The following is a 23586-nucleotide window of genomic DNA, read 5'->3' as shown; positions in this document are numbered from 1 at the left end:
TTTTGATTAAAACTGCACATCGTTCACGGGAGGGATGGTTCATTTTATCATGGCTGTGTTAGTTTAAAATAAAGACCTGTGGGGATCCTGACTTCAGAAAGTCTGCTGCCTTTCTATTAACAACTAAAACAGAATTGTAGATTTATTTTAGGAGATACTGAGAATTTCTGTATTGTAGTTAATTTAAATTATTTATTAAAGTAAGCCATGGCGCTCCGTGCGTAAAATAACGCAGGTTGCACTGAATAGGTTCATTACTTTACCCGCTGACATTTTGTAAAAATCTATACAGGAAGCTCATGTTACATAATAAGAACCTGTAGGGAAAATGTGTGTTGAACCCTGGACTCTCTGTTGGAGCTATTAGCATGCAGTGTGCACGGGAAGCATAAATTTCATTTGAATTTCAAATTTAATAACGCAGGAGGTTTTTAATCATCCTCAGTTTTATTTGTTTGATATTAACATGCTTATTGACCGGGTCTGTTGACCAGCTTGGTCATTACAGGACAGGGAAAAGTTAATTAAAACGACCAGGGATTATTCATCAAATCATCTGCCTAACCCATGTCGCTTCCTTTATTACACAGTGTGATAGATGGACTCCCTGATTAATTCTTGTGTTTCTAGGATTGGACAACAGCTTTTTCTTTTTTTTGGATTTATTTTTAAGTGTTTTTTCTTCTTCTTTTTTTAAAGAAGGATTTAAAATTGTTACAATTATTCATGATGTTGCTTCACCTCGTATATCAGCAAAATGTACATATGTTGCGTCTTACTTAATAATCCCACAGAGTGTTATTTAGTTGCCAAGCTTTGCCAACATTTAGAGGTAATTCGGCCATATTTCTGTAACTTATTACGCGTAACATCTATCCCAGGTTTAAGTTGTGTTAATGCTTTTTCTCACATTGAAGGCGAAAATCGTTAATTAATATTCCTGGCGACATGTGTGGCGATAAATAACACGTAAAAATATTTATTCTAATCGTTAATTTATATGAAAGTAGCGATTAAAAAATATCAAATGCAGACATCTTAACTAATTGGACGTTGGAGGTAACACATTAGCCGTATCAGGGGGGTTTGGTCATTCATTATTATTACTATTATTTTTTTTTTATCTCCCTCAACCTAACCAATCACACCAGCTTTAGAGAAAAAAAATCATCCGAATATTGTGTGATCGTGGTCGAGGCGAATAAAATGTGACGAGGAGAAATAAAACCTACATACCGTGCTTCTCCGCTCTGCAGTGCATTGATTGACCCTCCACGTTTCGCTCTCAGCAGAGAAAACACAACATCCACCGCTGCCGGTGAGATTGTGGACCTTGCCAAATAAATGTTTCACTGGCAATTCAATTAGCAATAACTTTGAGAGGGAAAAAAAAACAACCACTGCCCCTACACGTTTACCTCTCATGTACCCGGACGCATATTATATGTATGTGTAATTCACGTTTATATTTGTAAAACAGTTGAACCCCGTGAGTGAGATGATCGGTTTCCTCCTTTCTTATTCTCAAAATAATGCTCATGTATTATACTGGGCGATTTTTGCGCATTTGCACTGCAAATTATGGACAGGGGACGTGTTGGCCTCTGCTGACAAATTACCCAGTGATCATACCAGCAAGACAGATGTCAGAGGTCAGTGTGATAACTCCCCGACTAAAGCATCTAGTTCCTGAAGCCACAGAGGCTGGAGAGATATTAAACCCAAACGATCTAATGTATTCTTAGGTCACTTCTTCTCCACAAAAAGAAGGGAAAAAATCTTTTGTTGCCTGTTGCGTTCAGTAAGAGTGAGAGGGTCGGTCCCGGTTCATATGGTGCGCACAGGTTGTTCCTATCGCACGGCTGTAACAGTAAGCCGCATTGAACAGATGTCCCCATTGAAGGCTTTCTTCTTCGACACACATGGGCTATATTACCATCATGAAATCAAACTCAAAACCTGTCCCTTTCGCCACCATAATGACCGAGTTATTCTGGGCCGCTGAGCATGAACAAAGTGTGTTCAATATTGCGTGCTCCAGAATCGCTCTGCTTAGAGAACCGGGAAAAGGGAGTCAGGCCATAGATGCAGAAGTGTACTTTAATGTGAAGGTTTACAAAGCAGCTCAATAATCTGACCGCAGTGGTATTAAGGATTTTTTTTTTGAGAAAAGCATAATCACTTGTGGCTCACCAGCAATTAGGAGAGCAGTGTGGCTAAGACAGCGTATAGTCTTATTACTGTGGTTATTATTATTATTATTATTAAAAATAGATTAATTAATCAGGAAAACAAAAATAAAAATATATACAATATATGTATATATTTTAAAAGATAGATAGAGCGCACTGTGTAAATGGATTGCTTAGCAAAGGTGCAGAGAGCATAGAGCATAGAGTAAGACAGCAGGGTCTGTTGGTTGTTTTCTCTATTCACCGGGAGGTTGGAAAGAGCAGATGTCCGTCTGCACAGTGGCTGCCAAGTGGGTCCGGAGGAGCAGGGCAGCCACAGACACAAGAGCCCAAATGGTGTGACAAAAGATGTGCAGGAAGCCCCTCTCCGCCTGGGTGAGCCACAGAGAGGGTCTCCCCTCTCTGCCAGCCTGCAGGGGCACTCACAACACGAGCCAGAGTGGTGGCAGCAAAGCCATGTGTTACCGGCTGGAGTGCATGCTGCACCAACACTGTTATTCACACAAATATACACATGCATTTGCAGGAATGCGCACTAACAGTCCAATCCCAGACAATACATTGCCATCGGTGCATGCTCTCAGCTTCACAAACATATTTATCTACATTTATACAGAACCTCTATCTATCTATCTATCTATCTATCTATCTATCTATCTATCTATCTATCTATCTATCTATCTATCTATCTATCTATCTATCTATCATATCTATCTATCTATCTATCTATCTATCTATCTATCTATCTATCTATCTATCTATCTATCTATCTTGTTTTTTCCTGTGCCCACTAGGTCATGAAAAGTGGCTGAAGAGACCCTGAGACAGTTCCAAGCACAGGTGTGCATCATGGCCCATACTGAAGGGGTGCGCTGAACCATAAACAATGATATAAATGTCTGGCAAATAAAATGGCTAGTTAACAATCTTTTGACTGCTCTAACCTCTGAGCCTTTGTCGGGTATCGATCAGCCAGCTGTTCCTGGCTTTGTCTGGCAGGACGGCAGCCTCTGGTTCCTCTTGGGATGAATGGACAAAGCCACCAAAAACTTTCTGCTGCCTTTCAAGTTCGGTCTGGCTGAAAGAAAAAATTCAAACGAGGAGCCGTTCATCACTTCTAGCGGGTCAGATTTTATATATTTATCCTATTCAAATGAATTAAAATCATGAATCAGTCTGCCGCACTCTCCGAGCTGTTTAAAAGCTTTAATATAAAGTTGCTTTTTATATCTGACAACCCCTGGCAGTGGCTTCTTTGTTCACAGTTGCCATGTTGATGGTTTACATGGAAACCATGTAAATGGTAATTTGGATGGGAATAATTTGTCTCCCTATATTAAGATAATTGTATGTTAAATAACGAATATCCTCACAATTACAGTGGGTGTCGTATGATGGGTCTTGTCACGCAGCTATGTCAGGAAAGGGTGCTAATGATCTGTCTGAGCACCTGTCAGTCAAAGTGTTGGCTGACAGCAGCAGAAGCAGTGAAATGCTCTGAGAGAGGTTTTATAGTTCAGGTTATATAGTGGGTGTCAGTGCTGCCCTCCTTCCACTGTTAGAGTCCTTCTTCAGCCACCCAAAGACTGCCTATTTATGATCAAAATGAAATGAGTTTAGCAATTTATTTGGGAATTTGTTGCATAGCCTTATTAGATGTTATGATCAGTATGTCCCAGACCACTTGTTTGCTTGCCTGAGGTGATAGATTACAGTTTCACACAAACGCTGTTTATGATAAACAGTGATAACAGTGTATTTTGCCACCATTTGGCTTGACTGCTGCTGCATATGTGGGCCATGAGGTCTTCTTATTGACTTTCACTGAGCCCAACATTGCACTTTGTCAGAGTGAGCGGCAGTCTGAGAGACAGGCGGGCGAGGCAGTCATACAAAGTGAAGTACTTAGGATTAGCCCTGGCTCTTCAAGTTTCAGTAATTATCCTCCTGGAGGCATTCTTGCCGTGTTGGATAATAATGGAAGTCCGGGTGTACGCCTGTCACCTCTCAAGTGTGGGTGGAGGAAGCCAACGAGAGGCGCTGGACAGAGAAATGTTTGCTTTTCTGTTATGTCATCCGAGGAGCACAAGAGTAAAGCAAACTTGTATTGTTCGCTGAGCGCACACGGAACTGAATAACAGCACTGAGCCTGTAGTGCTTAGCGTGTAACACACAAATTGGAGTCTTCTCATTTGTGCATGTGATAATGAGACATGTTCTTCAAAAGTGATAATTTGTTTGGGCATCGAGTGTAATTATGAAGTGTCAGACATTTGTTTTTGATAAACAAGCCTCTTAAAACACACAGTTTTGTTATTTGTTAGCGAGCGAGTATCGTCTGATTGGCGCGTTGCTGCAGAAATACCCAACCGTTTTTCTTCTGTCCCTGTCTTGTCAGATATTGGCGCAGAAAGAAGAACTAAGTATCTCTTTATTTTTAAAGTTTCCATTAAGCGGCGTGTTTGGAATAACAGACAGGTGTTCCTACACAGCAGGAAAAACACAATGCTTTAATTAAGAGTCAGCCCGATTTCCCAGAGGGCAGATTGTCTTCTTCCATTAACTTAGTTTATCATATAATAAAGAGGTTACCTTGTCCTTCCCTACCCAGACAATTGGTTTTAATCAGCCAGAAGCCCTTTCATGGCTGATAATTTATGCTAAATTGACAAGGGTGGAGGATATCACAGAAAATCATTGTGACGGGGCTCAGGTCACTTGCCTGTCACCACCTTGTTTTATCCCATCCTGTGAGCTGGACAGCAGAAAAGTTCAGAAAAGTCAGATAAATGAGCAACATTTGCACTGGAGCTCAATTTAAACTTTTAAGTTAACTATTTGTGATTTAGTATTTATATGACATGTAAAAGTAGCCACTATGTCTATGGATTGACATGAAGCGAAATCAGTAAGTAACACTTGGAAGATATATTCATTTTAGTACATTCATAATTTTTAATGTACATGTTAAAATCATTCATACGAAAAGTTCAACCACAACAAACTGCAATGAGCTGTCAGTTTTGATTCTTTGATTTTTACCACAGGCCGCAAGTGTGAAAGTATAAATTGTGATTTGAAGCAAAGGGGGTCGGTCGGGGAAGGAGTGTGAGGAGAGGGAGATGCACGATGAGCATGAGGAGGAAGCTGGGACACACTTCTCGCCTTGCAATTTAATCACTGTATACCCAGGGAAGTATTGACAGTTGTCCTGTGGAAGCTATTAAAGTTGCTGTCCAAGGTTAAATGAAATTGCAGTTTATCAAGGCAGCATTGAGAAAATAAGGGAATCTGTTCATGGCTGTTGATTAATGTGGAGCGTGATCAACACAAGGGGTTCATTAAGCTATACATCACCAGGGTAATTTAACATGTCATCAGGCCTGCTGTCGCTCCCCTTCACACATTTTGCGCACCGAGGATGTTTGGTGTGTACGTGTGAGTGTTTGTGTCTTGATATCGAGGGCACTGACCTCACGTTTTTTGTTTTTTTTTAGATGTTTGTGCTAGCGCACACTTTGTTAACTCTAAAGTGAACAGAACATCTCTGCAGAGTTCATCAGAGTCCAGATAATCAAATTAATTACGTATGTGTGAGGGCGTCAGCTTGTTAGGGAAATTATATGAATCTGCCTCCAGCGTGGCTTCGAAAAATGTTATGATTTTGATCCAGATCCAGATCATAAGTTTCTATTTTTCCTGATCATCATCTCTTCTTCATCCTTTACCGTGCTTTTCATCTGATCACATCCCTGCTTTGGTCACTTCTCATTGCTCAACAGCTGACGTGCATACATAGAGGTATGCTAATCAGGCCTGGGACCTGGAGCTGTGTGTGTGTGTTTTTTTTTTTTTTTTGCCTGGTGTTTTGTTTACTGGTGGATAATTGATGGTGCTTGAGGGACAGGCGTGAGTCCGACATGAATCACAGGCAACATGGCTCCTGATAAGGAGCTGAAAGTCTCCTGTAATTAAGCCGGGCACTAGAGACCAATTGTTTGTGGAATGATTTGGTCGGGGCTAATTGACACTAATTGTTTAATCAGATTTTCTTCCTCTTCATACTGCAAGCAAGCGTACTAGTACTTCAACCAGTGATGCATTGAAAGAAGCCCACGTTCTTGACACAAGAGGCATCTGGTGATGGTGAAAAAAATCTAAAAGTCTCTCCATGATATCCTGTCAGGTTCTGAAAAATATACAATAATGAGTTTTGAATAAAAAGATGACAAAATTATATATAAACAAATTATTTGGTTGGTAGAACAGTTTATGGCTGTGTCTTCTCATCAGCAAAGACATATTAGAAGTTGAGGCTGCAGCACATGCGAAGAGCTGTTTCAGTTAAGATTAAATGATGAAGCGGAGCAGATAATTAGAGACGTGTCTTCCTTCTCTATCTGATTAAACCCAGCAAGTCTGCGTAACGAGCTGGTGATGGGTGGAGATGAACACATGAACATGAGATCTAACATCGTTACATTTAACGGCAATTAAACCTGTAGATTTTTTAATTAACACAAACTATGATGGGAAATTAATGGTTATTACTCGAGGTGGGGGAGTGGGGCAGCGGAGGGGAATGTTGTAGACTTAATGTAAAACACACTCAGTACGTTGAAAAGCGTGGAGTGTCCTGAGAGGTTCACACTCAGCTGGTCAAGCTGAAATGATGAGGTCACCAATAAATTGTTGTCTTAGTGTTATATTTGGTAACACAGATGTTTACGCCTTACACAAATACCTAAAAGGTAATGTAATACTTACCAAACACCGACACGCAGACAGGTTTGCTTTCATTTTGGCTCTATCTATCCAAGGAATGTGAAATGATTGTTTGAAAAACATGGTTGTTCGAGTTAGTGTAATCCGAAAATACCTCAGAGGACAGACTGGCAATAAAATGAATAGGAAGAATTTTGTGGGTAAAGATTTTTAATTGTTGAATCTGTCTAAAAATCTTCTATATATGTCTGCAGACATTTCTGGATAACTCTTTGTCTTATCTTTAAATTGTAAGAAACTACTTTTCAATGACTTTAGTCTGACAAATGAAATTCTGTTCATATAATTTATGAGGCAAGATTCAAATATATATTTTAAATACTTGTTTTGTTTATTTTTTGTACTAGAGCCTGACCGACATAGGGTTTTTAAGACCAGTACCAATATTTGGTGATGTAAAATCTGATATATTGGATGATATTTTTTTCTTTCAGACATGCAAACATAAACAGATTTCCCTATTTGTTATATGTAGTTATGTGGCAGTGCAGTTTAAAAATAATCTTGTTTTCTTTTCACACCAAGTCGTGGATTAATTGTTTACTCTCTACCGACTATGCTCGGATCAGCTGGTTGTTGTGTTGTTGTGCCAACAGGGAAGTTTGGTGGACAAACTAAGCAGCATCAACAATCATAACATGGTTGAAGGGTGTTTCCTCTATCTCTTTTTTATCTTTATAATTTTTTAAATATAAAAATATGTATTATTATTATATATGTTATGAAACATAGTAAAAATATATTATTATTTGTAGTTATTATATAAAACTTTTACACATTTTTTAAAGTAAAGCTAATTGTTTACACTTTACAGATTTTACACATAGTTTGAGCTACTTCTTTGAAACTAATGAAAAATTATTAGATATAAACAGTATAGAACATAGTATCCAGAGTTTCCGCCTTTAACAACTTTTTTTTATGGAAAACGTCTCATCCACTGATTATGAAATTTCTTCCTCACATGCTAAAACATGGAAAGTGAAGCAAATATATATTTAAGTATAAGGTATTAATGCAAAATTAGGCCTGAAGTTAATCCTAAAGTCTTATTATTCTTATTTTATGAAATATAACCCAAGTTGACTGATCTTAATCATATAGTTTAATATTGCACATTAGTCACATTCCAATTAGCATTTATCTTGTCCGCGTCGCTTTTCAATAAAGTTTTCTGATTTATTGTGGAAGCCTGCCTTTACTTTGTGCTAATAATTGGATGCTATTGAAAGGATGGGTTTCATTGATTTTGTGGATGACTGGGAGCATTACTGGCCCAGACCATAGATTGTCAGCAAGGTCTGTGTTGAGCTGGGATCGATGCCGGTGAATCTTCCCCTCTGGTTTTTATTTACTTCTGTCTCCATTGATTGAAACATGCAATAGTTCAGGGGCTATTATCACACTGACGCTAAGTTTCTCTGTCTCCCCATTGAAATAGCTCCCTCTGTTCCTTGGCAATATCTCACTCCAGCAAGTGCTCCCATCTTTCCCTTTCTAACTAATGAGTTAAGAGTATTGCTATGACCTGTAAACATCAATCACAGAGAAAGAGGGAGACAGTGACTAACTGCACCAGCGAGAGGGGGATGAAATGAAATGAAAGTATACAATAAAAGAAACATCCAGCTTGGTCCTTGGAGAAGCTGAAATATATACCACCAGAGAAGAATTTAGATAATCATCAAAAGACCACTAGACTGTGCCTTCATGGTTAATCACCTCTAGAAGAAGAATTCCTTGAATTGTGTTATGAATTTAATGGAGGGTGACTAATAATACTTTTGGACTTCAGCTGAATTTATTAAGAGACAAAGAAAGTGAAACTTTTTTGTTCATTCATTGTGAATTCAGCTTTGTGCTCTTAATCCAATTTAGTGCTCTGTGAGTCTGAAAACAGCCATGAATTTCTATTCAGCTGTTAAAATTAAACTTCTTCCCAACAGACAACTTGCACCGTTTGCCGTGTAGTAGCTGCCTCGCTAGATTGTTTCCGCAATACAACATAAAGATGGTCCCATGCAAGTGGCCCATCCTACGTTTACCTATCTTATTTCCTGACAAGACAGCAGAAAGGTCAGCGTCCTATCCAACTGGGACTCTCATGATTGAATGTAATCTGTATGTACTTGTTATTCTGAGTGCCAGGCCTTTCTTTTATTTGCTGGCCCAGAAGTTAATTTCCCCCGTGACCTTTGTGTAATAAAACAGTATTATCTGTTTCTGCAGCCACAACAAGGAAACAAATTAGCTTCCTCAGCAGTGTTTTGTCACATAAGAGATCAGTTATAAGTTTATTTACTTTAATTAGATTAAGGTTGCAGTAAAGGCATGTGTCTGTGTGGGCATCATCCCTCGTCTCCTTGCATTATCTGATTGTCCCAGCCACTGAATTGGACAATGGTTATGCTTTTCAGTGATTACTCACTCCAATGCAGTCAATGTTTTTCTTCCCTCGTTGCAAAAAAATAAAAAAATAAAAAACAGAGAATAACTAAGTAAATCTATTCACTTTGTAACTGTTTGTATTTTAGTTCACCTTAGCTTTATCTCACACTAATTGGATATACACAGACAAAAAAGCAAAAAAACAAAAAAACACAAAAAACACAAAAAAACAAGCTGTTGATTTCTCACACTTCTGCACGAACATAAGTCACCTGATACTGTGGAATTCCTCTAATCCTTCCCTCTACTTTTAGTGGGAGTGAAGCGTTTCCTTTTAAACTGGATTTGTTTTTTTTTGAAAGTGCATAAGATCAAATGAACATGGTAAATTTCCTCCTCAGTATATCGTGTGCAACTTGCACTCTACAGCTGCTTTCATCGTCGTGGTAGTTAAAAAGAATTGTCATCGTTAAATATTTACTTTTTAAAAAAAATTGTCCTTCATTCAAAAAGTTGATAAATGTCTGTAAACGTTTTAAAACACACTTAAATATTGATTTCAAAAAAATTTGATTAGTTTCCAGACAATACAAGAATACTTACACTTCCCAGATATTGCTATTTTAAATATATACTTTAGCTGTTGCAGCTTAGACTAAAGGTGAATGTGAGAGGAGAGGCTGTGAGCTGTGGAGGCCAAAGTGAATGCAATGCTTTACTGACCCGAGGAATCTCTTTTATTACGGGCTCTTTGTGCCTCTCCCTCCGCTGCTCTGTCAGCCCATTCAGACCCAGTGGCAGCCACCTACATTATATCCTGGATAGGCAGGACATTCATGCCTTTTTAACCCATTGTCCTTCCCTCTGGGGTGAGGGCCCAGAGCGGGATGTGAGAACCCCAGGCTGGGTATTGTGTCCCTCTGCGCTCTTCACACACCCGGCGGGGGACTTCCTTTCTGGTGTCACCGAAACCTGTGTGGTGTAATCCGCAGCTCCCTGCTGAGCAGGATGGGAAGGTTATTAAAAGTGCCTCTAATGTCTCGTTAATAAATCGCTTCCATTTTCCGCTTCATTTCTAAGTAATCGTGTTGGGAGTGTGGATAGGAAGGAATGTGTACCAGTTCCCGTGTTTTCAGTATCAAAGCAGCATAAAAATTAGCATTTCTTTTTATTGTCAGCTACACATATCATGCACGCACCAGTACAGATCCATTAGCGATGTGACCCTAACATTAAAGATCAAGTATCTGGAATGCTGTGTGACCAGGTCAGCCTACAAGGTGTTGACGCTGCTGTGATTGCCGGAGGAGAGATTTTTAAACACACCGAGGTTTTGGGTTAATGGCGTCTTATACTCTGACCCGGTGGATGCTGCGTTTAGGTCTCTTCTGGGGGTAGCTCTATAAAGCGGCCGAGGTCACTCCAGTTAGAGGCGGCTGCTGTGTTAAGAGGTTAGAGAGCAGAGGTCCCCACAGCGTGGTATCACAAGCACTCTCTATGATGCGTTAAGGAGGCTGATGGCTGTGATTGCCACAGTGGGACCTGGAGGTGAGGTTAGAGATGGCTCAGGACTGCTGGGGTAATCCCATTAACTGTGGCTCTTATAGCCCTGTCTCCCGGTGTGTGTTTGTGCACATGCTTTTTCAAAGCGAGTGCGAAGGAGACCCGGTCTGTGTGTGAGTGGCTCGAGGGTGACCCGAAAGACATTAGCTTGCCCTGTAGGTCAAAGGACGGGCAAAATAAAAATACCTGTCAAAAGCTGCAAACCATCAAACTTCCAAGTTTGTTTGTAATAACTAATTTTCTTTCTCTTGAAATATTAACTTTTTTCATCTTACTTTTAATATGTTTCATCTCAGTGATCTTTCAACCCTGATTTTATTGCAAATAAGCACATAATTGCTCAACAGTTTATTCAATATAATATAACATATTTCTTTTATTAAGTGTTGGTAGCTCGACAGCTGGACATAAAAGTGGCTAGGTACGCAGGAAAGCAAAATATCCTTTCAACAAAATGATGTTTGTCAGGTTCATGTGGCGGTGTGCATCTCAGTCATTAGTATAGGCACAACTAATCACAGAGAATAAATAGCAACGTTTCCAACACGGCTGCTGAGAATCATACTTGCCGTCGGTTAATTTTTATCAATTATCACTTGTGCCTCTCATTGTTATGTGCAACAATTAGCTTAAGTTCTGCCTTGACTCGCACAAAATATATATTGACATCCTTGACAGCTGCTCAGATGTCACCACTGGGCTGATTTTTACAGCATTGTTAAAGGTTAAAAGATGGTGGCTATTATGTGCTATACACTGCTGGGCTATCTGCATTGCATCCAGGCAGTCAGTCAATGCAGGTCTACGTCTGTGGAAATATAAGTGGGGCAGTTATGGCAAACAAAAAGCTATCAGTGATTCTGAAAAGGGAAAAAAATCGTGAGGGGGTCAAACGTCAATGGCAGGGAGTAGGAGAGTGTTTGGTATTGTCAATAATGGATTCTGTGTTCGAGGGTGGGATATTCTCAGTGAAAAGCTTTTGGTGGGCGGGATGTGGTGGGCTAAAGTCATTCATGCAAGAGCACTATATCATGTACATACTGATAAAGCAGTGCAAACACATGATTAAGATCAAGAATGTAGCATCTTCCTTTTTTTCCACCTTGAAATTAGGTGATGCTACTGTGTATTTTCTTTCGCCCCACAAAGAAAGATTTTATGAAACTAAAAATCAGTCAAAATGTACCTTTTTATCTATCTATCTATCTATCTATCTATCTATCTATCTATCTATCTATCTATCTATCTATCTATCTATCTATCTATCTATCTATCTATCTATCTATCTATCTATCTATCTATCTATCTATCTATCTATCTATCTATCTATCTATTTTAACAAAAAATAGATTTTTCTTTTCAGTATGTACATCGGCATATGGGAACATCCATTCTTAAAAGGTTGCATTTAATTATTTGACTGTAACTAATGCAGTTAAGACAGATATTCACAGTTATTGGTATTTGGAACAATATGGTGAGTGTGTGTATTGATCAGACTGGGGCTCTGTCAATAACAGTGGATGAATCTAATTATGGTTCCTCTCTGTCTACTCAGTTAACTGCCAGCATGGGAGCCCTTAGTCTGTAAGTCCAGTATGAACACACACACACACACACACACACACACACACACACACACACTCACAAACACACACACACACACACACACACACACACACACACACACACACACACACACACAGTCAGAGCCATAAAAGCAACACTTGGCTTCGAGTCCCACCTCCTTCCTTAACATCCCACCATAAAGCTTTAGTCCAGGTGCAAAAGTAAAAGCAAGTATGATGGCACCTCCTAAAAGTGCTTATTAGTTTAAATAATCAAATGTCTTTTTTAAAAAAAAAAAAAAAAACACTGTATACAAATTAAAGATTTTCTTTGGTGTTTCCCCTTCACACTTTGTTTTTTTTTCATATTGATTCCCCTCCATTTTAAACCTATTTTTTTATCCTTAATATGAGACACTGTGGTTGAATAGGGTAGAGTTTACTGATGTTTTACACATATACTTATAAAAGACTTATGATGTCATTTTTTCCAGAAACCTAGAAGACAATAGAAAAAGTTCAGTAAAATAAATTAAAATATGTAATTAATTACTTCTGGTCTACAAGAAGAAAAGACATGATAAATTAAAATAAACCAAAATATGAAAATTAATATCCAATGATAAAACATGCTTAAACAAGACTTTTATATTATTCTGATAAATCTACTATCTACTAGGAGGCTTGATACTGGCACACATATTCAGGAACAATATTTTAAAAGTCACTTGAATACATTTTGACAAGTACTTTCTTTCTTTCTTTCTTTCTTTCTTTCTTTTCTTTCTTTCTTTCTTTCTTTCTTTCTTTCTTTCTTTCTTTCTTTCTTTCTTTCTTTCTTTCTTTCTTTCTTTTAAACAATATGAAGAAATCGTGCAGGGGTAAGCTCACATGCAATTAAAGGGTGACCTGCCGCTAACGTGTCATATAAACACAAGTGCCTCATTTTCGCCAATTTATTCGTCATGTAGAATTCACACTTTCTCACGTGAACACATCTAAAAAAACAAAAAACAACAACAAAAAAAAAAACAAGCTGTGCACATCATCGGCACACAGACTCACACACAAAACAAGCTTGTGTCTTTGTTTGCTCACTGTGTCACTCCACTCAGCCGTGTGTGGCCGTTGAGGGACTCCCCTATCTCCACGGGTTTTTGAGGGAAAGTCATTTGAGTTCGAAATCTTCTTCGGCAAGTGCAACACTTCATCAAGGGTGAAGACTCCCTGGCTATCAGAGATGTATCAGTTGGTCTGATAAAGCCCTTGCCCTGCTCCCCGCACACAGCAACATCCCATCATAAATAAAAGCAGCAGAAAAGAGGCCTTTGTCACTGTTTATCTGGACTGCTTTTCTTCCTCGCCCTTGATTTCCTCTTCAGAAAATTGATGCACCCTTAAATTGAAGCGGAGAGCTTGACAGGTAATGGTTAGTGTGATAACTGCTCAGATTTCATCAGCCAGGGCTTTTTTTTTTCTCTGTGTGCAATTGTTGGAACTTTCAGATAGATTACTAGATTACCTGTCATCCAGTGCATCAGATAAAAATGCAGAGTTGAGGAGATGTAGCCAACACTGGAACAGATAGGAAGAAAAAGATTTGGATAGAGAATGTTAGACGTGAAAGGAACGGTGAGGACACAGATTTACACTTATCTGATAGGGTGGCAAATAGAACATATTATTACCATCACAATAACAGGCGCTTTTCTCCTGGCATGGAGAATTGTGATTTATATTATGCGGTTTAAATGGTGAGAATGCTATATATGCATATAATTAGCGGTTTCCGGAAAAATAAATAAATAAATGTCGCTTCTTTGCCTGAATTAACCTGGTTCAAAGCCTGATATTTTGTTTTGTGCTGTATTTTAAAGATGTATGTGTGAGGTGTGTTAGTGCAATAGTTCTAGAAATGCAAATAGGAGGGAAAAAGTCTTATTCTGTTGTAGGAAGGTTTATTGATTATTTGTCAGAGATGGAGAGAAAAGCTATTACAGAAAAAGAAGAAAAAGAAAGAAAGAATTCAAATCTGCATTTAGTCTTTGCTCCATCAATGTTATGGTAACCAATAGAGCTGAAATCTTTGGCAGATGTGTGGCAGCAATTTTTCTCAGCTATTATAGCATTATAAACACTCGGCTAGAGTTACATAAAACATGCATATTTTTGACTGGGAAATTTTCAGACGAGAGAAACAGCTGTGCTGGCCTTACAATGCATTAAGTATTTCATCCCTTTTAGATGGTTAAATTGTGCATGAAATGTTGCTGGCGCAGGGTTCTCCCGAGCTGGACTGATTAGGCAACATCTGTTACATTGGGAGAAATCCGTGTCGTTTCTAATTAGCTGTCAGGCTGCGGATACGTTGTGCCTGATGGTGCCGAGGATCTGCCACAGGTTCCTCTCCTCGTCCTGTCACCTGCTTGTGTGTTCCCTCCTCCCCACATCCTCCACCCCAGTTCCCCTTTCCCTTCCTCTCTCCCCCACTCACTCTCCCTCACACACACATACACACACTCATCAGCTGTAATTAGAGAGCAGAGTCCATACAAAGGAGTGAGCCGGGAGCCAGGCTTCAGCCCATCTGTGCAGCCCCATCATCAGTGAGCTCACAAACTCCTCCAACACTGGGGGCCGCTCCCGGGCTCCCAAGCTCCCGAGCCAGACCCCTGCACGCCGATCATCTGAGCATGCAAACTTTCTTCCTCTGCCTGCCTCACGCCCGTCTTTATCTTTCTTCTCTGCTTTGCTCTCTTTCATTCCCCGCTGAAAGGAAATCTATCGGCTCGGAGCTGATTCATCTTGCTTTAATAAGGCCCAGATGCTGGTAAATATTAAATGCACTACAGTGAGGAACAGACAACACTGTGACCAGCTATTGACAAAACACAGCATTAGAGGGATGGAATGAGCTGAAATCCATATGGACAAATTAACAAACACAGGAAGGTGTCAAAGAGACACCCACAACTAATGCTGTTTTCATTCGCACACTTGCACAGTTGTTTTACTCTCACATTTCTTTTTTTGCGTCCGATTTAATTTCCCTAAATCTGTTATCATTCATTTTTAGCTAAAAAAAAAGGACATAAAAAATACGCCTGACCTTCTAGAGTTTTATTTCATTCATTACTGAACTTGTGCACAGTATGCTATTGCTACAGGTCATCTCCAGCAACAGTCAACACAATATCTGTCTGGCAATTAATTTCAGCAGTTAATCGATGATTGTTTGTGTGTTTCAGTGGAAAAAGACTTCCCTCCCCCTTTTCTTTTAGCATTTTATGCATTGTCACATTTTGAATCTTTAAGACAAAGCACCCCAAAAACAACATTAAAACATTTAAAAATAATAAATAAATATAACTTTAATAGCTTAAGATAACTAGCATCTGCTGTAAGATGATATTGAGAGTATCAGCTGGAGATATGTACGGAGGTAACTCAAAAACTCTGTAAAGTCATTAACCGAATTTCAAAGCAAATTGTCTAAGGAGCTGGGAACTTCCACAGAATGTAATAAATTGTGTAACTTTGCAAAACATTTATTGCATTAAAAATTGTAACGTTGGTCTATTTTAAATCAAAATGTTGAATTTGTTTTATGTTGGAAAAAACAATCTTCTGTTAACTTCCACCAATATAAGAGCCAGGAATATATTTCTTGATAACTAATACACACTTCAAATCTGTGACAGCATGGTTTTGGAAAATTTAGACTCATTTAGAGTTTTTTTTTCAGGCAAATACACGAAAAGAAGAATCTCCATCATTTAGCCACGTCTATAAACGTGTGCGCCCTTCCTTTGTTAAAGCAATAAAACAAGCTAATACTTCCTCTTTCCATCCTTGAACCTCTCAGTCTCCCTCTTGTTCAATCATGACATAGTCAGACAGCATACACATCTGTCCCCTTTGGCTATTCCTGACAAGTTCAACTGGAGAGCCTTTGAGACAAGGGGAGGGGCTGCAGGGAAAAGCCAAAAAGTTCTGCCTGAGTGGTGCCTTAAGGCAGCAGATGAGACACAAAGATAATGCTGGGTGGTTCTCATAGACCACAACTGAGGGATCCCACCTTAAAATCAGGTGGTTAATTTGAAAGTTGACAAGCAGGACTTGTCATGTACAGTGGAGTATTAGTAAGTCATGTTCATTCAGGTGTCTGAAACATCAGATGGGCCCTTAAAACAGGCACTCAAACACTCCACTGTCCATCAGTAAGGAGACAATGTGCTGACTGACCAATACAATTTGGATCATCTTGTGTCTGTTGTATTAATTTGTGTGTGCAAAAAAATATGCGATAGATGTGACACTTTCCTTGTACTTTAATATCTACAAAGAATATAAATGTGTTTTTATACATCAGAAGCATCAATAATGCTCTCCTGTGTTTTAGTTTATCTCAGATAATTTCAAAAAGGGTTAATAAAAAGTCTGCATGCGTCTTTTTCCTGAAAATATCTTGCAAGACATGAATTCTACATAAGCACAACTAAAATTACCGTTTTTATTTATTTATATTTTGCTTTGAAAGAAAGCTTCTTCACTTCTTTAATGTAAATTCGCATCATCTTATATGTGAGAAATCAGTCGACCTATGTGGAAAGAAAAACCAAGTCCTGACCCTGAGATATGTAATTGTCTTTCACTGAGTATAAAATGATGATGAAGAAAAAAGTAAAAAAAAAAGAAAAAAAAAAGAACCCAACTAGTCTTTGAAGTAGAAGCAAGGCTGTTGCAATTCTGCTGCAAGCAAATCAAAGCAGAGAGGAAAAAACAGTCTGTGACCAAGAATGACAGGCCCGAGAGAATGTCACAGCAATTGTGGGGCCATCACTGGCAAGAGATGATGGGTGATTGCTTTGCGTTCCACGGCAAGTCCATCCTGGAGGACATTGCGCACCCTTGCTCATCTGTGGCCCAACCTTTGGCGCTGACATTTAAAGTGTTGATTTTGGAGCACTTATGCTAATTGTTGTAATTTTCCTGATGAAGCGCCATTCTGATACCTTGATGTGGCCAAGATAGTTTTACATTTTCTATGTGGTCCTCTTTGCCATTTGCACTGTGTAGTGTCAGCGCAGAGTGCTACTGAAAGCAGACAAAATTGCAAGCAAATTGCATCAGATTGCCAACATTGTGAAAAGGTAAATTGCTTGCAAATCTATTTAAACCACTGGCCTATTTTCATCAGCTATGGTACTTGGTATTCATGATTGCTTAATTGGCGACCTTTTCTATTGTGTAGTGCTTTATGGTGCGATGGAAAACGATCTTTACCAAACCAATTACCCTTTTTTTTTCTCTGCACTACTACATTAGAGCTGTGATTGCAACAGCTAGTCCTTTGTAAATGAACTTTCTGGTTTCAGAGAACAGGCTAAAGTGTCATTTGTTTGATATGATGTTGTTGAGCCTTTTTTTTTTTTTTAAATAAAAAGCAGCGCTAAAAAGATGGACTGTTTTAGTTATACCCTGTACACGTGTGACAGTAATAAGCCCATAATAACCTCGTCCATGTGAGAGACTTGTTAAATATATAAAATATTTTGTCACACTATCAATCATCTGTATTTACCTACCGCTTAGGCTTTATGAAGCTTCAGATATGGCCATTTGAACATTTCCTGCAGTTTTAGGCAAGACCTCGGTGGGCTGTTAAGTTACATTTGCTGGCAGTTGATATTAAATATGCTGGGATTGAAATCTGTCCTCTTTCTTATTTACAGCATTTTTTTTTAATGTGTGGTGGTTTACAGAACTCTGCAAACCAATTCACTATCACAGGAAGCCAGTGCCGTTCTAGCAACTTTAATATTATCCTCAATGCTGAGAAATTAATTTGAATCCCTCTCGCGTTGGTTAACTGATCAATACATTTTTCACCAGCCTGGCCGTCCACTGCAGAGTTCCATTTTCATTCATTATTGTCTCAAAAGTATGATAATGAGAAAGTCCCCCCCTCTCTTTCCTAGACAGACTTTTTTGCAGTATTGAATTTAGTGAAGTGCTGTCAGTCTGCTCACTTCTCCTCTGCCAGACAGGCCAATAGAATTAACCCTGGATTAACCCACCAGACCCAAGTGCAAGGTAATGGCCTTGGCTAATGGCTGTGGCTGCCCGGTGCCAGGTACTATTGACTCTCGTTGGCACAATTTGTTCCATCTGAGGGGCAGCGTGACAGCATGGTCATCTCTGTACAGCTGGCGTCCATTGCCACTGCCAGGCGGAGATAATGTTCGACCACGCCATCGAGCCAGGATCATAAGGAGCAGTGTTCTCTGGCCTCATCTCCGTCTTGACAAACATGGGAAAGGATCCTTTAGGAGAACATGCTTTAGAAGAGCTTAATTTATGTATTTTTGAATCTTTGTATTTGGTCCAAGAGAAACAGTAATACTCTTCAAATGGTGATGCAGTATAAACCACCGAAACAGTTGGTCATTGATTTAGCAGCTTCCAAGCACTTAAAAGATTTCGAGATGTTATCGTCACTCATATAAAACTGGCAGGTTTGAGGCTACAGCAGGCTTTATTTCAGTCCACTCATTTTCTGGCAGCTTTCTTCATGTAGTCACTCCTGTGTATAAACAGCTCTCATCCTTAGTTTTTTTTTGTGCTCATGTCTTTGCCTGGGGTGTGGGAGTGTAATGCAGGCGGGGGGATGAGAAAGAGGGCTTAAATCTGTCTGAACAAGGAAGCAGTCTCCTCCTCTTCAGTAGATTAGCTTATTTTAACTTCGGTCAGGCTTTTACAGAGGCAGAGGACGGGGTTCGGTGTGTGTTTATGTGGATGTGAGTGAGGGGTGCTTATAACCCCTCCTGCCATTTTAGCAGACCTGAGCTCTGAATGGGAATGTGGAGGTGAGGGAGGGGGCTGTAAATTTTCTCTGAGTCAGGCCAAAGCTGATTGATCTCTGAGTGTAAAATCGATAAGTAGACACTGTCATTTTTGTAAAGGATGACTTGGAAAGAGAAAATAAATTAAGACTCCCCAGATCGGACTGGATGTGCACACACTGATGGTTTGGTCTAATTAATTCAGTGCACTCCGTATTTTGGTAACGTTGCGTTCGCAACTTCAATCTCACAGGTGCCTAGCCATGGCAGGCAGTGCTGGCAGCAGCAGACCCTTTATTACACTATGTATATTTCATCGCAAACATGCAGAGAAATCAGACACTTGCCCTTGCACTCCCTCCATGTCTTGATTCCTGATTAATCTCTGTTGTTATTTTCAGACGTACATCACGTCAGGGGTTGATTAAATCAGGAATTGAAAGCCATTGTCTTTCTTGCATGTCCCTTAGCAGAACTAATGTACCTGCTGTGGTCATTTGTCTTGAGTTGTTATAAGAAATAAAGACTGGTGCACTTTTCTCGTCCACAAGATATTGCACGAAGATTAATTTACTACTTCTCATCTCTTTGCTCCTCAGTTTACTGTCTGCAGTGTCACTTGTAATATTTTTCATGCTTAGATATGCTGTTTTCACTTATTCATTCCTGTTTCACCTTGATCCTCTCATCTATTATATTACGCTTCTTCCGAGCACTGGGAGAATATAGTCCTCATGCCTTATTGGATTGATGGTTACAGAAACCATTGCATAATATCAACTTTCAGTGGGCCATTTTTCACTGCGTTTCCCCCGATGTTTCATTTGATCAGCACTCGCGATTTTCTCTGTGTTCACATCTCCAGCTAGTGTCTTTGTTTATACCCTTGTGCTCTGTGTCATGTAGGACATCCTTGCCTGAAGTGGCGTATGCAAGAGCAGCGTGTGTGCGTGCGCGCGTGTGTGTCTACTCAGTGGCTTTTATCACTTGGTCTCTAATGTGTCAGATGTTACTCAGGATCCACTCATCATGCTGCTGTCTCCACTGTTCAGCGGGACCATTAAGGACACATCAGGCTATCAGGAGGCAGCTCTCGGGGACTGGCAGGCATTAAATACTCCCTTTGGCCTCACTTTGAATGATCTACAGGTCAGAAGGGCTTTGCACATGGCTTGGGGCTTTAGAACAATCACTGTGGGATAGAAACCTGACAGATTTGCGCATTATACATGTGGGTCAACCTTGCAAGTTTATAGCCTTTTGAGATATTTGAAGGGTCTGCCGTATGGAGCGGCTAATGCTGAAGGCTCATATCTCTCTTGACTACGCTCGAGAGAGAGCCAAGACTAACTAGAACAGATTTATCTCGGTGTGTAAAACAAAGGGGTTCTGAGACATGTGTCTCGCGAAGTAAAAGAGTAATTCTTTAAACCATCGACGTGAAAGAAGATAATTTGTATGTGAAATACTCATTTAATTCGCATTCACTAAGCAGGTTATCAAATTAAATCAGGGCTCTGTTAGGCCTGCCACTTGGGCTTTTGGGCCCAGCTTCATGTGTAAAATTGGGCAACAAGAGATTTGGGAGAGCGCTTTGCACACTCCTGTCACGTCATCTCTTGGCTCCCCTCAGGAGGCCGATCCCGGGGTCAGTGCTTGTGGAGAGATGCCTCTATGGACTGCCACAGGGCGACAGGGCCACAACACCATCTCCAGCTGGGCAACTTATTACAGCCCCGGTCTTTCTCAGCCCCTCCTCACCTGCCCCAGCCATTCACAACATCATCAAGCCATCACATATTCATGAAGCTGGGGGCTGGTGGAGTGTGTGTGTCTGTGAGCAATTGGTGTGTGTGTGGGGTGGGGGGGTACCAGTGCGGTGACACTGTGCAGCGGTTGCGGCAATGGTGCAGTGTTTGGGAGAGTGCAGTTGGAGCTGTAGGGGGGTGAATCTGCAGGTGGCTGTCACATCCGTAATTGCCTCATACTTCCCTCTGCAGCGTAAAATTGTTTTCATTATGTGTCATGCACACAGTGCCAGGCAAGGGCCCCTTGAGAGCATTCCCAAGAGCCAGAGGGAGGAGGCACTCCACTTAAACAGCCGCTTAGCTTCAAATAAGAAAGGAGAAAAGGAGCAGAGAGAGGAGGTGGAGGAGGAGGAGGACAGGAGAGAGGGAAGGGGTGTGGAAAAAACAGAGGAAGCTCATCATTAACTGTGTTCGAACAACAGCAGACAAGTGTGAGCTCATGCACAAAAACCAGGCAGAGCTTATCCTAAACATCTCAGTTACCAGGGGGGAGTTGTGTGGCTTCAACCATACTGTGAGCTCCTGGAGGGCTTCCGTGGTCAGAGGGGGGAGAAAAACAAGGAGCGGGAAAAGAAAAGGAGAAAAAGTTTCCACCTGACTGGAGTTCCCATGGTTTACCATGCAGGAGGGTAAGCAGGTTTCAGCAATAAACTCAGGCATTGTCAGGCAATAATGCTCAGTCAGGTCCCTCCATTGGGATTCAAGGGTGTCTTTTTCTCTGCTCCCTGCGCTGCACTAATCACAGGCCTACTTTGTTTAATTGCAGCAAAAGGGAGAAAATGTGTTCAAGAAGTCATCCTAATCCCTCCCCTTTACCCCATGCTCCCTCACAGCAACCCCCAGCCAGATTTGGCTTCTCCGTGCTCCGTCCCTCTCTTCTGCTCCACAACGCCCCCCCCCCCTTTTTTTTTTTAATGAATTGTGGGACTTAAAGACACAACAAACAGCAGAACTGTGATAAATAAAGGATAGAGCAGAGGGGGGATTGTGATATGTAGGGGCCTGAGGTGTTGGCTGCTTATGTATGAAAAATCACTTCCGCTGGATTTAAATGCTTGCAACAAGTGCCATTACAGTAGGTGTTTTCCCCACTCCCTCTCTCGCTCTCATTTTTTTTTTTTTGTTGATGTTGCTGATGCACAGGTGGTGGCGGGGTAGAAGGATCAGATGAAAAAGTCCCGTATGCAGCCAGCTGCTGTTAGCTCCACGGGCAACGCGGCCTCGAAATCATCGCTGCTGCAAAAAGCACGTCAAAGCTCCCTCATTTGACACAAATTCACTTCTTCTATTTTTCAATCACAGATTTAGAAACTTAAGGTGCTGTGCATTGTACTTGATGACTCTGGGGTCACGGGCCCCCAGGGGGGCAAAAGAGGGGATTTATCAATCAGGACTCCTCGTCTTTCTAAAGCTGAATAAAAAGCGACCCATGAAGAGACAAACCAGTCCCCTTTTAACTAAAGGCTTTTCTTATTCATTAGATCCGGATTCTGGCTTCTCCCTTTACCTCCTTTTCTAGAGAACGAGGCATCTCAAGCATAGAAAACCACTGAGTGGAAGGAGACAAATATCAAAAAGATCCTTAAACTAAGGTTTTGAATAACATCATAGACACTGTGCCTGCTATGACTGACTAACACAAAATTGTTATTGTGGTTTTTTTAAATCACTAACAATAAATTGCAAATGTGCAGCGATCATTTAAAGGTAGCTGATACTCAAGGATTCACAGAAAAGAAAAATTGTGATTAAATTAAATTTTTGAAAATAATCATCAGCTGCTCTGTGTCAATCATTTTCTTTGTCTGACATAACAAACAGTAATTTCCATTTTTCTAACAAAGAGAAAAAGTAAAAAAAAACCCAATATAAATATGGTAACATTTGAAAAAAAAAAACACTACTTATTCCACCAAAATGCCAACAACTGTAATCACGATTCTCCATCATCAAAATCTCTGCCAGAATAAAGATTACTTTAATTTTCTTTAAATAAGCTCACAATCTGTATTTTTTTTCCAAAATGAAATCTTCTAGTGTTTTGTTATTATTTCAACAGTCTGTTACGGGTGTTTATGGCTGTTTTAGGCAAATCAATTCAAAGTTTTCCCAAACTGATGTGAACTGATGCACAAGAAAACCCCCCACAAAACACTCTTGATAATTACACAAAAGATCCAGTTTTGTAAACACGTCAAAGCACCGTGAGTGTCTAACAGACTCTCCACGCTTGCGTTGAGAATGGTGACAATAAGAAGAGGACACAGTTAAAAAGAAATAACTTCATAAAAAAAAAAAAGCCCACACTGAGTATGTACTTGTAGAAACCCTTCTGGTCTAAGTGGCTGAGGGTTTAGATGAGAAAATCCACCCTAAGTAAACGACTTCCCATGTGACCTGGGGCAAGTCACTTAACCTCTGTCTTCATGCCCACCGC

This window comes from Haplochromis burtoni, unplaced genomic scaffold (assembly GCF_018398535.1).
Source record: "Haplochromis burtoni strain Fernald_Lab_line unplaced genomic scaffold, NCSU_Asbu1 Contig_120, whole genome shotgun sequence".
NCBI classification, from domain to species: Eukaryota; Metazoa; Chordata; class Actinopteri; order Cichliformes; family Cichlidae; genus Haplochromis; species Haplochromis burtoni.
The sequence above is the reverse complement of the archived record's forward strand: the minus strand, read 5'-3'. Positions refer to the sequence as shown.